Here is a 16,076-nt window from a genome sequence, read left to right as displayed (position 1 = left end):
ACACACACAAGGACACACACAGAGACATGCATACACAGAGACAGGGACACATGCACACACACACAAGACACAGACACACATGCATACACATGGAGATACACACACATACACACAGAACGAGAGAGAGTGACACAGACACAGACACAGAGATTTTGCCCTCACTGGATCAGGGTCTCCAAGAACTTTACTTTTTGCCGTAGGAGTGAATGGCAACATGTCAGAGAAATAAAACAGCTCGCACTTTGGGTCATTTTTTCTTTGTGGGGGAATATTCCATTAGGCACCAGGTGGAGGCTAATGCCGCTCCTTGGATCTGACGGAACCAAGTCTGTTCCTATTTGCATAGCCACACCCCTTCATCTACATAGCCTCACTCAGGGTTCTGTTTCTTGGTCACACACAGCTGTAGCATTTGATCCATTACATTAATGGATAAAAAAAAAATCCCCCCCCTTTATGATGATTTCCCTCCTGATATGCAGATTTCCTTGATAGATTAATTGATTAATAGCTCAATCCTATGCATGTTTACTCAAAAGTAAGTCCAACTGAGCTCAGTGGGACTCTCAAGTAAGTGTGCATAGGATTGCCACCTCAGATTCATAAATTAATAAACTAAGATTTCTTTAATTAAAGAAATCAGCCTTAATATTCTCTCTCTCTCTCTCTCTCTCTCATCATCATCTATCTAATCTACTGTATTTCTAAATTGGCTTTTTCTAGAAGGGCCTAAGGCAAGGAACAGTCCCATAAGAACATAGGATAGTAATACTCATAATATGAAACACAACTATTAAAAAATCCCCAACAACAGCAATAAAAGAAAAACCAGTAATTCACAATGGTTTCAGTGGAATTTGCTTCTAAGCTTTGGGTTGAAGATGTACAGTTCAATGCCAACCACAAGGGCTGGTGTCAAGGGTCGGCATGGCCAGGCACCTGCAGAGGGCCCATAACCTAATGGGGGCCCATCGACAAGAGCCCCCTGGAGTAGCTCTCCCCCATGGCAACCAGCGTGTTCCCCTGCCCCTCGCTCTGGCCCAGACAACAGCGGTGGTGAGAAGTTGGCCAACTTACTCCCTGGCTGTCCTCCAGGCCGTGGCCAACTTACTCCCTGGCTCTCCGCCTGCCAAGCAAGGAAGTGGGAGCAACAGTGAGGAAGAGAAGGAGGAGCAGAGCAGCTGGTGGCCATGGCAGTGAGAAGGTGGGCCACTGAGGGAGGGGGCCCACGGAGGGTGTCTTGGCCAAGGGCCCCCCACCCGGGGCTGGCACTGCTAACAACGCTTCCTTGGAACCAAGTCCCTCTTCCTGGTGGTCCCCTGCGGCTTACTTCTTAGCAAGAAATGCTCAGGATCATTGCCTTAATTAAAACAGAGGTGCATCCGTCGAAAGCATGCACACGAGTGACCTCTGCTTTGGGGGCTGTTGCTTGAGTGTCGGAAAGAGGGGCCCGTGTGTCTCACCCAAAATGCGATGCAGCTGCTCCGGATTAGGGGGTGGGCACCGCACAGCTGACACACCTCTCTACAGGGCAACGTGCAAGCCCCCTTTCGGGCCACTTGCCAGGAACGCGGGGCGCTGACGTGCAAACCGTCTGCTTTTTCTGCAACGTCTGGAATTTATTGCGGTCGTAACTTGGAGACGCGCAGTTGCTTGTTCCGCATACGCCATCGAGGTTTATTAGACTGTTTCCCTCTTTAGCGGCTCCTCCGGCCAAACACTGGAAACAGCTTTTCAACTTCAAAGAATGGAGGATTATTTACATGTGAGTAAATTGTCTTCCTGGATCAGGAATGGCTCCTCGCTGTGCGCGCACGCACACACACACACACACACACGCAGAGAGAGAGAGAGAGAGAGAGAGAGTCAGCAATCTGTCAGGGGTTTGTTTTCAACTCTGTTTTACAACCAGGCTTCCAAAGTATTCAGCCATGTCAATAATTGCCCAATCCCCTTCCTTGTTTTCCCCCACCCTGCTAATTTCTTGACTCTTTTCTCTTCTTAACGAAGTCTTGCTTCTTGGCATTCGAAACCATTCAAGTGAACGTATCCCCAACTACCAGCTTGGACAGGTACCTGGATTTCAAAGGGACCCCACTGATCAGAGAGGTGATCTGAAGACCAGGGCTATTTATTTATTTACTTACTTACTTACTTACTTACAATATTTGTATACTGCTCCATATCTAGAACAGATTTCGGAGTGGTGAACCCAAGAGATAAAACTGTCAAAGAATAAAAAAAATTAAAACATCACATTAAAATTATACTTTAAAAAACACAGTGCCAATAAAAACCATGGCTGGGCAACTAAGGAGTGCCTCCTGGGAGAGTGCTGTTTTCAGGAGGCGCTGGAAACAATGCAGTGTGGGTGCCTGCCTGACCGCCAGGGCCAGGGAATTCCAAAGGAAGGGGGCCACCACACTGAAGGCTCCTCTCTTGGTTGACTCCAGTCAGACCATAGGTCCATGTGGAACCACCAGGACCAAGCCCTCCGATGACCTCAGTGAAAGGGCAGGTTGGTAAAGGAGAAGGCGCTCACTGAGGTATCCTGGTTCCAAGTTGTTTAGGGCTTTGTACACTAGCACCAAAACCTTTTACCTGGCCGGGTAGCAAATGGGCAGCTAGTGCAGTTCCCTCGGCAAAGGAGTTACATGCTGCAAAGGGGCAGCTCCCGACAACAGCTGAGCTGCTGCATTCTGCACTCGCTCCAGCTTCCGGAGCAGCCTCAAGGGCAGCCCCACACAGAGCGCGTTGCAGTAATCCAGCCTTGAGGTTACTAGTGCCTGTGCCACTGTGGCCAAGCGATTCCTGTCCAGGAGAGGCCGTAGCTGGCGAACCAGCCGAAGCGGGTAAAAGGCAGCTTTTCAGCCATAAGTGTGTAAAGAGCTGAGAAGTTGAGAGCAACATGCAGCAGGCAAGTTACTCGGAAGTAAGCCTCATTCTGTCCAATGGAGTTTATTCCCTAGTTACTCGGGAACAATATACCCTCGGATAGCTCTCTTGGTGCCCACTAGGCATGCTGTCTCTTTGGATTTCTATCTTATTTCTTGAGATTTTAAAAATTAGTGTCGAGAAGCGGGGAGGCTGGCATGTTGCGAAGCAGAGGGCCACCCTCCAGGGCCATCTTGATCTGGGTTCCAAAGAGAGTTTTTTGTGGTTTTGGAGCTCAGCCCCCCCACCTCGGCCTTGGACTTGGGTCTTTGGGCAACTAATCTTCCTTTATTCTCAATAGCTTGCCTTCTGGGAAGTGAGTCTTTTGGGACAGCAGCCATTTTATGAATGGGCAAGCCCCACCCCATGGTGGCCATTTTGCGAGAGAACCCACAACACTTAAAATTCCAAATGTGCCCACCGGTCCAAAGTGTTTGGGAAGGCCCTGCAGTAGCAAATGCGTTCAAGATTCCAGCCTTGGTCTGCTGTGACAGTGTCCTTGGCGAAGTGCCTTCTGAGCACCCTCTCCTATATTGGTGGGGCTCCTGCACAGGGCCGGCCCAAGACATTTTGCTGCCTGAGGCAGAGAACAAGATGGCACCACTCCCATTGCATGTATAAAAGCTGACTGGGCTAGCAGATGAACCTCTTTGATGGGACCTTATCCTCTACTGCAGGAATGGTCAGAAAGTAGATCTCCAGATGTTTCAGACTTCAACTCCTAGCATTTCTGACCATTGGCTATGCTGGCAGGGACTTCTGGCAGTTGAAGTCCCAAACATCTGGAGATCTACCTTCTTCCTGTCCCAAACTAAAGCAGCAGGCTAACTTAGGGGGCACAGAGCAGTCTGTATGACATACAGGTCTCTCTCCCAACACCTTGCTGCCACCTCCCCATATCTGCCACTTGAGGTGACTGCTTCACGCTGCCTTATGGTAGGGCCGGCCCTGCCACTGCAGCTGGATGGGTGAGTCAACCGACTTTTTAATTCCCCACAATGCCCTGGAGTGACACTGTGTATAGGGCAATGTCGGAGATTAACATGGCAGCTCCCTGAACCAGCCTTTTAAAATGGGGATTCAGGGCAGACGCTAATGGTGGGCTTTGCCAGGGTGCTGGGGTCTTGGCAACAGCCTGAGGATGCTGTGTGGTGACACCAGGCCTATGCTGAATCCTCAGTGGGACACACTGAACCCTCCCCTCAAGGACATGTTATTTAGACCCATGTCAAAGAAGACAGTGGCTGGAACTTGGAAATAGGTGCTGATTTTTGACTGGGTAAGCTCTCGAAGGTTTAGTTCCTGGCTGTAAGAGCTTTAAGCTAAAATATGCTGGTATTTGTGGTCCACCCTGTTTTCCCTTTGGCCCCATGCCTTTTGTCTTTGGGTCCACCCACTACTGGAATGTTTACTATGTTTGTACACAACGTTCATCATCTAAGGCCTTCCTCCAGGTGCCTCCTCCGAAGGAGGCTCAGAAGGTGGCAACAAAGGAGAGGGCCTTCTCAGTGTTGTCCCCCAATTATGGAATGATCTCCCCAGTGAGGCCCGCCTGGTGCCAACATTGTTATCTTTTTGGCACCAGAGATCTCCCTCTTCTCTCAGGCATTTGGCAGCATGTGATGAGGTTTCAATCAGGTCCTGGAGTTTTTCTTGTTGTTGATTTTTTAAAATTGTTTTAGATGTATGTGTGTCTCTTGTGCTGTCTGTTTAAATGTTTAGATTTAAATGGTTTTTATAATGTATTTTAAAGGTTTTTAAAAATCTTTGTCAACCACCCAGAGAGCTTTGGCTATTGGGCGGTATAGAAATATAAGAAATGAAATAAATGAAATGAAATGAATGCGTTCCCTGAGTCCTTCTCTGATACTGAATTCCACACTCAGGCTGGAAGAGGTTTGACACCCCTGTTTCATCAGACAAGTTTCATTGGAAGGAAAGAGCACAGGAGACTTCAGATGTCCTTGTAGGCATCTGTTTATTTACAAATGTTTAGGTTGAATAGGAACCACAGGGGTGCAGAAACAAATACACAGGCTGGTGATGCTAGAAACTTCCATTGGTCCAGAATGCAGCAGCCAGGTCCATATCTGGTGTTAGCCACAGGGAGCACCCAACGCATGCTCTGTATGAACATCACTGGTTGCCAATTTGCTTCTGAGTTATGTTAAGGATGCTCACTTGGATCATAGAATCCTAGAGGTGGAAGGGGCCATAGAGGCCATGGAGTCCACCCCCCTGCTCAGTGCAGGAATCCAGTTTCAAGCATCCATGGCAGACAGCTGTCCAGTCTCTGCTTGAATGCCACCAGGGATGGAGAGCCCAACACCTCCCTAGGCGGTTGGTCCCATTGTCCAACTTCTCTGACCATTCGGAAGTTATTGCTGATGTTCACCCGAAATCTGCCTTCCTGTAGCTTAAGCCTGTTATTTCATGTCCTGCCATCTTGGATGTCAGAGAACAGGTTGCGGCCCTCTTTAGGTGCTTAAAAAGTCCTATCATCTCTCCCCACCTTGGTCTTCTGATCTCATGGGTAAAGATACCTAGTTCCTTCCATCTTTCCTTGTAGGACTTAATTTCTAGTCCCCTGGTCATCTTGGCTGCCCTCCTCTGAGCTTGTTCCAATTGATCTGAATCTTTCTTCAAGTGTGGCGTCCAGAATTGGACACAGTATTCGAGGTGAGGTCTGACCAGCGTAGAGCAGAGTGGAACTATCACTTCCCAGTCATTACTTCCCAGTCATTACTTCCCAGATCTTGGCAGCTTGATGGAGTACCTTCTTCTTATGTTCCTCCCTATTAAGTTCTGCTCTGCACAGTCCCTCCCCCTGCTAGACTGGTGGTCATTGGTGAACAAGACTTTTTGGTGGTAGCCCCCAATCTCTGGAATAAATTCCTTTTATGCAACAGATCCAAGAGATTAGGCTTTTCCAACATGCTGCCAAGACTTTTTCCTCTTCTGGTGAGCCTTTTGTATCTTAAGATGCTGCCAACTCCATGTCACAGCATGTCCCTGTTTTAGATCTGTCTTGATAATTTATAGTCATCGCTCCAATTTTATTGCTAATTCCTTCTAAATTTCAGTTGCAACCCAGTTTGAGAACAATTGCCGAAAAGCTGCCGATAAATCTGCCAGACAAACAAATCAAAGAAATAGGTAATGCGATGCTGAGGCACACGGGGGGATACTGTTACACCAGAGGCTTTTGCTGCTAGATGTGCGAGACAACTCCTGGCCTTGGTAGACTTGCTCAGGGAGGGGGCCCATTGAGGGTGTCTTGCCCAAGCCCCCCCCCCAAAGCCTGGAGCCGGCACTGTGCACATTTTTCCGAATGCATGCCTTGTTGGCTAAAATACCCCCCCCCCCCCGGCTGCTTTCTTAATAGAATGAATTTTTGAACATTATTTTCCCTAATACATGCATTTTGGTACATGTTTTTGGACTGGTGAACCCCACTGCTCAGAGAAGTGCAAATTTCAAAGGGGGGCGGAGTTTTGATTCGTGAAGAGGTTTGGAATTGTGAAATGAGGTGCGTCCACAGTTAAACGCACACTGAACGATCCCCCCCCCTTATGCAGTTGGCAAGATTGTCTTGGAGCAGTCCCTAGGCAGTGTGTGACTCGTGTGTGAGTGTGCAAGTTGAGGGACCAAGCGTCTCTTCGTTTCCTGTTGCTGGTTGGTTTGTTTTTAAAAAATCTTTCTGGGCCTTCCCAGGCCTGCCTTTTCTTCCAGAGTCTTGGCTTTCTCTGAGTCACTGACTCCGGGCTTCGGTTTGTTGGGGCTTGTGAACTTGCAAAAGCTGCCATTTGGTACCCTGCCCTTTCCTCCCCCCCATCTCTCTCCCTTCTCCTCTTCCTCCTCCTCCTCCTTGGGCGGATGAAAGCGAGATGGGAAAGGGAGGAAGGAGCCTCTGCTTAAAGACAAGTCCCAGCAGGTGATTTGCAAGCCGGATCGGCGCTCTGCACCTGAGACACCTGGTCGATTTGCTGGATTAACTGTTTAGCTCGCTTTGAGGAGGGTGTGCATGTGGGGAAAGAGATCAGCCTGCTTTTCGTTGTCGCAGCTGGTTGGCTTTTCATGGCGAATTGAATTGTTCTGGCTTTTTTGCAGACAGGGGCATGGGAAACGAGGGGAAGTGGGTGGATTCAAGGAGACATCTGAAGCTACCCAGGAGGAACAGGCGCAGGGAGCACAAATAATCTTCTTAGGACAGATGAAAGAGTTCCCTTCCTGTGTTTGTGCATCAACATTCCAGTCTGGTTGATGTGGGGTTAATTCTGTGCAAAGCATTTTAATTCTGTGCTTAGGGAAATCTAACTTCTGGGTTGAATAAGGAGGCTTGTAAACAGCCACTCGCCTGTTCACCAGAGAGGGAAGCCCTGGGATAAACTACACGCTACATCAAATGTGTAGCGTCACGTGCTGCTGAGCCTAACTTAAAAGCAAAAACCAAAAAAAACGTTGTATAAGTGCATCGTAGGGATGTACGAATTTTGCAAAATCAGTTCTGTCTGTGTTTTGTGTATTGCCAGGCGTCTTTTGTTCCATTGTCTGCTTGTTGATGGAAGTGGATTTTTTTTACAAAACAAAATTTTGTTCTGCTTGCGCTAATTCGTATTAGTGCTAATGCACACTTCTACGTTTGTGCAAATGAGCATTAAGTAATGTGAATGAGTGCTAATGCAAATTAACGAATGCACATCTGTGCAAGTGTGCCGTTGCACAAGTGTGCGGTGTGCATTGGCGCGAATGTGCATAAGCACGAAACTGCCCGCCAAATGAAAACCCACTCCGCACGTCTGTAGAATCCACGTGACTTGGAAAAAGCCAGTCCATGGGTCAGATTTACAGAGATCCAAACTCATTTGAATCTGATGCAGATTCTCCGACACGGCGACACCGCAAATGTATGGGGTCTCAGGATCAGGGCAACGTAGCATGGGTGTGTGTGTGGGAATTAAACATTCCCAGCCTCCAAACTGGAAAAGTGGCCATTTTATTTTTTTCTTTCAGGCCATCCCAAGTGCTACAAATACCAGACCGACAGAAGGGCCCCTTATCTTGTCCTTGTTGTGGGGTGTTCCTGGTCCCAGGCGCTCAGTGGTTGGATCCTGTCATAGGTCAACCGACAGATGAGCACAATTCTTCTTACTGGGCTGCACAGTGGCATAGCCCATCCGCACACACACATGCCATGTGTTTGATCTCTTGCTACGTGCACTTCTCAGAATGTGCACTGGCTTGTGCTCCTCCCACACTGACATCATTTCCTGTGGGAGAAAAACTTGCTTGTCTATCAGTCTCTTTACACCCCCCCCATCCCTGAGCTGCGTGCAAATGACCTGTTGAAATTCTACACTGTATCTGTGGGCAGAGAAATGGGGGGAGGGGAGCCATTTCATGGAATGCCTGCATTCACACGTAACGCTAAGCCATGGTTTACATTAATAATGGTTTGTTGCTTTAGCCATGATTTGTCTTGCGGAGAAGCAAACTGAACAAGCTTGTTTGTCCTCATGCTTGGGGGCAGGGCTGGCTGTAATACTTGGCAGAATGATGTGGTTGTCACTGACAGCTGATTTAATTTAGTTATTAGTATCATATTTTTACTGCCTGAGATGGGGAAAGATGCTTGTGGGATTTTCTGCCTCAGCTGTCAGAATAACTTGGCTGGCATTGGGTAGTAAGCATCTTAACTTGTGCATAGTGGGGGTGGATGTGCCATCTCAGTCAGAAAAATGTCTCGGCCTGACGCCACTCGGAGAACCTACGATCTTCGCATGGCTTAGAGCAGGGGCACAGAGCCATTATGGCCCAAGGACCAAATTCTAATGTTGGGAAGGCCTCAGGGGCCACATTCCAGAGGTAGGTGTGGCCAAAAATGAAGGGGTGTGGCTATGGTTAAAAGGGGTGGAGCATATTGAGTTAATATATTTTTTCATTCTACCGAAGTATTTAATGTTTTGATTTTACCAATTTATTTCATTTCAGGCTAAGACATGAACCAGAGCAAGGCACCTCACATCTCAGTTTTATGCATGTTTATACTCAGATGTAAGCCAAGGCAGGGTGCAGGCAAAATTTCTCAGTTTTCTGCGTTGTCTCCCAGCCATGTCTCTCCCCCTGCATGCATTTTCTCAGCCAAGGAAGGGCACCGGCCATCCATTTGTACACAAGTAAGCCACATAAAAGGTCTGTCTAATCAAAGCGATGGTTTTCCCAGTAGTAACGTATGGCTGTGAGAGCTGGACTATAAGGAAGGCTGCGCGCCAAAGAATCGATGCTTTCGAACTGTGGTGCTGGAGAAGACTCTTACGAGTCCCCTGGACTGCAAGGAGGTCAAATCAGTCCATCTTAAAGGAAATCAACCCTGACTGCTCATTGGAAGGACAGATACTGAAGCTGAAGCTCCAATATTTTGGCCACCTAATGCGAAGAGAAAACTCCCTGGAAAAGACCCTGATGCTGGGAAAGACTGAAGGCAAAAGGAGAAGGGGACGGCAGAGGATGAGATGGCTGGATAGCATCACCGATGCAATGAATATGGACTTGAGCACACTCCGGGAGAGAGCACAGGACAGGAAGGCCTGGCGTGCTGTGGTCCATGGGGTCACGAAGAGTCGGACATGACTGAACGACTGAACAACAACAAGAAGCCACAGAAGAATATTATTCACGTTTCACACAAGGGGTATCATGAACTCTAACAAAACTTTCTTTGGAGCAAGGGATATAAAAAGACAAATCTGAAGGACAAGAGAAAAAGAAATATTATTTTATTACATTTATATCCCACCTTTCTTCCATCGTGGAACTCAAGGTGGCCACGCACTGACCAGACCCAGACCTGCTTAGCTTCAGCACGGTGGCTGCCTCAGGTGCCATCAGACCAGGCCCTGGGACCCCGTACAGCTTCAGCTGATGCTTTTCTTAGTACACAAACTACATCAGATCCTGGAAAAAACTAGGAACTAAGCACTTAAAGAAATGGGATCCTGCTCCTACATGGTCCATGTGCAATGAAGAGAAGAATGCAGTAGCATCTTGAACATGTGGAGAGTTTTGCTCACTGCTGATTTAGCTTCTCTCTTTGTATTCATTTCATTTATTTATTACATTTCTACACCACCCAATAGCTGAAGCTCTCTGAGCAGTTCACACAGTGGCATTTCCAGCTTCTGCTAGGACACAGGCAACCGGAGTTGAGAAGGCAGGCTGCTGTGACCAACAGCTAACAGTTTTTCTTCTGGAAGGCGGAAAGCTCTTCTCTTGTCTTGAGGGGAGCAGAAGACCCTTCTATGATAGTAGGACCTCTTGGGGAACTGTCTGTGTGTCTACTAGATTTTTTGAGTGAGCACGGGAAGTAGAGGTTCCCAGTGAGCAAAATCGTGTCTTTTTAGATTGTAAGCCTACAGACAACAGGGACTGTCTTTTTTTTTTTTTAACTGATTATGTGTAAGCCACTCTGATAGCCTTTTTGGCCGGTTACTGTTGGATACAGAATCCTGGAGCAGACGGACCTTTGGTCTGATCCAACAGGGCTCTTCTTTTGCTTTGGTGTGTTGGCTGTGCTGGTTTGTTGACTAGTGAGTCATTGATACATTTAGGAGTTCCCTCTACCCCAGTTTTATTTTGAAAACATTACAATCTTTCACACCTGTTTCTTCCCCTCCCAGAGGTTTTGAGAAAACTGCACAAAGATGTCCTCCTAGAGGGGAGGGGAATTTGGGCCGCTCCCCCACCTTCTGCCCACCTGTATCTCTTTCTCCTCTTTTCTTGGTGGCCGATAGGAGACAAAGTGGTGATTTGGGTATATATAATGACCCCTGGTGTTACTAAGGAGCACAGGGCATTTGGAAGCAATGGCTGTCTCCCTCTCTCCTCCCGTCTTTCTTGCTCTCTGTTTCCTGTTAGATTACTATTGGCAGCGTCTGAGAAGCCTCATTCGCAGGAGCCGAGAAGCAACGAGATGTCGTGTCTGCCTAGGCTTCCTGCCCCTTGTACACTATGTGCGTTTCTGGCCATTAGGACAGACTCTACAACCAGCTGTTGATTCCTAAAATAAGAGAGGTTCTGAGGTTGGAGGCCTTAATCCTGAAGGAGCCCCATTTCAGAATATTCCCTGACTGCATCACTTCCCACCCCCTGTACCCTGCCATAGGGATATCAGAGAAATCCGCAATGGATTCAAATGAGTTAGAATTTCTATGAATTTGACCCGCAGTGGAGCAGCTTTTTCCGAGCTGCACAGATTTGGAGGACCCGTGGATACATCTTCAACTTTTGGGGGAGATTTGCACTAATGCACACTGGTGCTAATGCACATTAGTGCAAGTGGAACGAAATTCTCATACTCCCCCCCTCCCCGATTCTGTCAATGAATAGACAACGGAACAAAAAGATTTCTGACGATCTGTGAAACACAGACGGAATGGATTTAACAAAACCCGTACATCCCTATCCCACCATTTCCACTTTTTACAAAATTTTGCAGTCTTTGGTTCCAAATAAACACAGACATGTAGGCTGAGTTGGTTTTTATGCATGTTTATTAATAAACCATTTATGAGTTCATGAATTAATTTTTTAAGGCAGAGAGAGGTTGTTGAGCAATATGGAAGTGTTCTGTTCCGCGAGAGTTTCCCATTGGTGAGTTACAGGGGTCTGATAGATGACTATGTATGGGCTCGGAAAGCAAATCTGAACCCAGAACCTGAAGGGTCTCTGCGGGGATGGGGTTTAAACTAGTAAACCACTGTGAACACTACTCACTCCCTCCCCAATGCTGTCTTTGCGTTCTCCCCAAAGTTCTCTGTTTTCCACCTTGATGCCCATGTTTCCTTGTTCTCACTCCTGAACACAAGCGTCTTTTTCCCTTCGAACAGGAAAAGTGCACATTTTCAAATACAAAAACACACACTTTCCCAAGTATGCATCCCCATTGTCTAAAGCATGAACATACATTTTGGGGGGCAAAATGTGCATTTTTAGAAGTGCACGCTTGTGCACTTTCAAACGTGAATGCAAGCTCAGGAAGTTGTGGAAAATTTCCTAAGAAATACTTTTCTGCTCACATTTGGGGTTTTGAACAGGACGTGTTTGCATAATTAGAAAGCAGGAATGAAATTCTCATACAGCCCTACACATAGGTATAATATGGTTACCTGTACAGCCCTATTCAGGCATTTTGTCTCTTCACATGGTTCGCATCATGTGATGAGAGAGCAGGGAGATGGTAGCTCTGCCTCCTCTTCTGCATCACTGCCCCTTCCCCCCAATGTTGGAGTGCAAATGTTTGCTGTGGGGAGATGCTGCTGTGCTCACATAGGTTCCCCATGCGGCTTAAAACCCTGCACGATCAGGGTTCCAAATTGTGCAGGGAGTTTATGTCAGTCCATCAGGTCCCCTGTTGCAACATTTCTCCTCCACCTCATGGAGGGCAGCAAGGCCTTTCAGCGGGTACGTGATAAAGGCGGCTGTGGCTAGATAACATGTCCCTCCCCTCCCCTCCCCTCCCCTCCCCTCCCCTCCCCTCACACAATTCTAAATGTGTGTGGACAAGAATGCCTGGATAGGGCTAAAGCAGTGGTGTTCAACCTCAACCATGCAGGCCAAATGTGGCCTACTCAACTCTGGCCCACCTATATTAATGCTTCTGTTGTGGTGGTTGTGGTTGTGGTTGTTGTCAGTCTTCAAGTATATGAAGGCCTATCATGCAGAAGTCTTCCAAACATGGGGGTAGATTTGTTCTATGTTGCTCCAGAGGCGGGAGAGAACTAGAACCAATGGGAAATGGTAGGAGACAATTTCAGTGCAATGCATGAGAAATGTCCTAATAGTAAGAGCTGTTTGAGAGTGGGACAGATGGTTCCGGGGGGCAGTGGGCTCTCCTTCACTGCACTGGAGGGCATGAAGCAGCGGTTGGATGGCCATCTCTCATGGATGCTGTTGTTGCAAATAGGGAAGTATGAGAATGTAGTTTTTGCTCAAAAAACATGTGAGCATGCCCCATCTGAAGCTCTGAACTCAAGCACATGTCTGCGGAAAATATTCGTAAATTGTTGAACATGTGCTCACATTTATTTATTTATTTCATTTCTATACTGCCCAATAGCTGAAGCTGTCTGGGCGGTTCACATTTGTTTTCTTCCCAATTCCCAGTTCGATTAGTGCAAATTTACCAACTTGTGCAAATTTCCTCTGTAGACTGAATCAACCCTGCTTTAGCCTCTGGAGGAGAGTTGCACAAATTAGGAGAGTTGCACAGATTTGGCCCCTTCATGGATCACTGCCTTGTTGTGGCGAAGGGGCTTGCGTAACTCAGTGAAGCCATAAGCTATGCCGTGCAGGGCCACCCAAGACGGACAGGTCATGGCAGAGAGTTCTGACAAAATGTGGTCCACTGGAGAAGGAAATGGCAACCCACTCCAGTATTCTTGCCAAGAAAACCCCATGGAACGTATCACAAGGCTAAAAGAGATGACGCCGGAAGATGAGCCCCTCAGGTCGGAAGGTGTCCAATATGCTACTGGGGAAGAGCAGAGGGTATTTCCAAGTAGCGCCAGAAAGAGTGAAGCGGCTGGGCCAAACCCGAAAGGACACTCAGCTGTGGATGTGTCTGGCGGTGAAAAGAAAATCCGATGCTGTAAAGAACAATATTGTTTAGGAACCTGGAATGTCAGATCAATGAATCAAGGTAAGCTGGAGGTGGTCAAACATGAGATGACAAGATTGAACATCGACATCTTGGGAATCAGCGAACTAAAATGGACAGGCATGGGCGAATTTAATTCAGGTGACCATCATATCTACTATTGTGGGCAAGAATCCCTTAGAAGAAATGGAGTAGCACTCATAGTCAACAAAAGGGTGGGAAAAGCAGTACTGGGGTACAATCTTAAAAACGATAGAATGATCTCAGTACGAATCCAAGGCAAACCATTCAACATCACAGTAATTCAAGTCTATGCCCCAACCACTGAGGCCGAAGAAGCTGAGGTTGATTGGTTCTATGAAGACCTACAACACCTTCTAGAACTAACACCAAAAAAAGATGTCCTCTTCATCATAGGGGATTGGAATGCTAAAGTAGGAAGTCAAGAAATCACCGGGATAACAGGCAGGCATGGCCTTGGTGTACAAAATGAAGCAGGACAAAAGCTAATAGAGTTTTGCCAAGAGAACATGCTGATCATAGCAAACACTCTTTTCCCACAGCACAAGAGGCGACTCTACACATGGACGTCACCAGATGGTCAATATCGAAATCAGATTGATTATGTCCTTTGCAGCCAAAGATGGAGAAGCTCCATACAGTCAGTAAAAACAAGACCTGGAGCTGACTGTGGCTCAGATCATGAGCTGCTTCTTGCAAAATTTCGTCTTAAATTGAAGAACGTCGGGAAAACCACTAAACCGTTCAGGTATGACCTAAATCATATCCCTGATGAATATACAGTGGAGGTGAGGAATAGATTTCAGGGATTAGACCTGATAGACAGAGTGCCTGAGGAACTATGGATGGAGGTCCGTAACACTGTTCAGGAGGCAGCAACGAAATCCATCCCAAAGAAAAAGAAATGCAAGAAAGCAAAGTGGCTGTCTGATGAGGCTTTACAAGTAGCTGAGGAAAGAAGGGAAGCAAAAAGCAAGGGAGAAAGGGGAAGATATATCCAACTGAATGCAGAGTTCCAGAGAATAGCAAGGAGAGACAAGAAGGCCTTCTTAAATGAACAATGCAAGGAAATCAAGGAAAACAACAGAATGGGAAAGACTAGAGATCTCTTCAAGAAAATTGGAGATCTCAAGGGAACGTTTTGTGCAAAGACGGGCATGATAAAGGACAAAGAAGGCAGGGACCTAAGAGAAGCAGATGAGATTAAGAAGAGGTGGCAAGAATACACAGAAGAACTATACAGGAAAGATCTGAATGTCCCTGATAGCCATGATAGTGCGGTCACTGAACTTGAGCCGGACATCCTCGAGAGTGAAGTCAAGTGGGCCTTAGGAAGCATTAGTAACAACAAAGCTAGCGGAGATGACAGTATTCCAGCTGAGCTATTTAAAATCCTAAAAGATGATGGGGTTAAAGTGCTGCATTCAATATGCCAACAAATCTGGAACACTCAACAGTGGCCACAAGACTGGAAAAGGTCAGTTTACATTCCAGTTCCAAAGAAGGGCAACGCCAAAGAGTGTTCAAACTACCGCACAATTGCGCTCATTTCACATGCCAGCAAGGTGATGCTCAAAATCCTACAAGCTAGGCTTCAGCAGTATGCGAACCGAGAACTACTGGAAGTACAAGCTGGGTTTAGAAGAGGCAGAGGAACTAGAGATCAAATCGCCAACATTCGCTGCATCATGGAGAAAGCAAGAGAATTCCAGAAAAACGTCTATTTCTGCTTCATTGACTACGCTAAAGCCTTTGATTGTGTGGATCACAACAAACTGTGGCAAATCCTTAAAGTGATGGGAGTACCAGACCACCTTACCTGTCTCCTGAGAAACCTGTACGAGGGTCAAGAAGCAACAGTAAGAACCAGAGATGGAACAACCGATTGGTTCAAAATTGGGAAAGGAGTACGACAAGGCTGCATATTGTCACCCTGCTTATTTAACTTATATGCAGAGTACATCATGAGAAATGCCGGGTTGGATGAATCAGAGGTCGGAATTAAGATTGCCGGGAGAATTATCAACAACCTCCGATATGCAGACGATACCACCCTAATGGCAGAAAGCGAAGAGGATCTCAAGAGCCTCTTGTTGAGGGTGAAAGAGGAGAGTGCAAAAGCTGGTTTGAAACTCAACATTAAAAAAACAAAGATCATGTCATCTGGCCCTATCACTTCCTGGCATATAGAAGGGGAAGAAATGGAAGCAGTGACAGATTTTACTTTCTTGGGCTCCAAGATCACCGCAGACGGTGACTGTAACCATGAAATTAAAAGATGCTTGCTCCTTGGGAGGAAAGCTATGGCCAACCTAGACAGCATAGTAAGAAGCAGAGACATCACCTTGCCGACAAAGGTCCGTCTAATCAAAGCGATGGTTTTCCCAGTAGTAATGTATGGCTGTGAGAGCTGGACTATAAGGAAGGCTGAGCGCCGAAGAATTGATGCTTTCGAACTGTGGTGCTG

Source organism: Heloderma suspectum, chromosome 14 (genome assembly GCF_057233095.1).
Source record: "Heloderma suspectum isolate Gila_16-S chromosome 14, 16-S_ref, whole genome shotgun sequence".
NCBI classification, from domain to species: Eukaryota; Metazoa; Chordata; class Lepidosauria; order Squamata; family Helodermatidae; genus Heloderma; species Heloderma suspectum.
The sequence above is the reverse complement of the archived record's forward strand: the minus strand, read 5'-3'. Positions refer to the sequence as shown.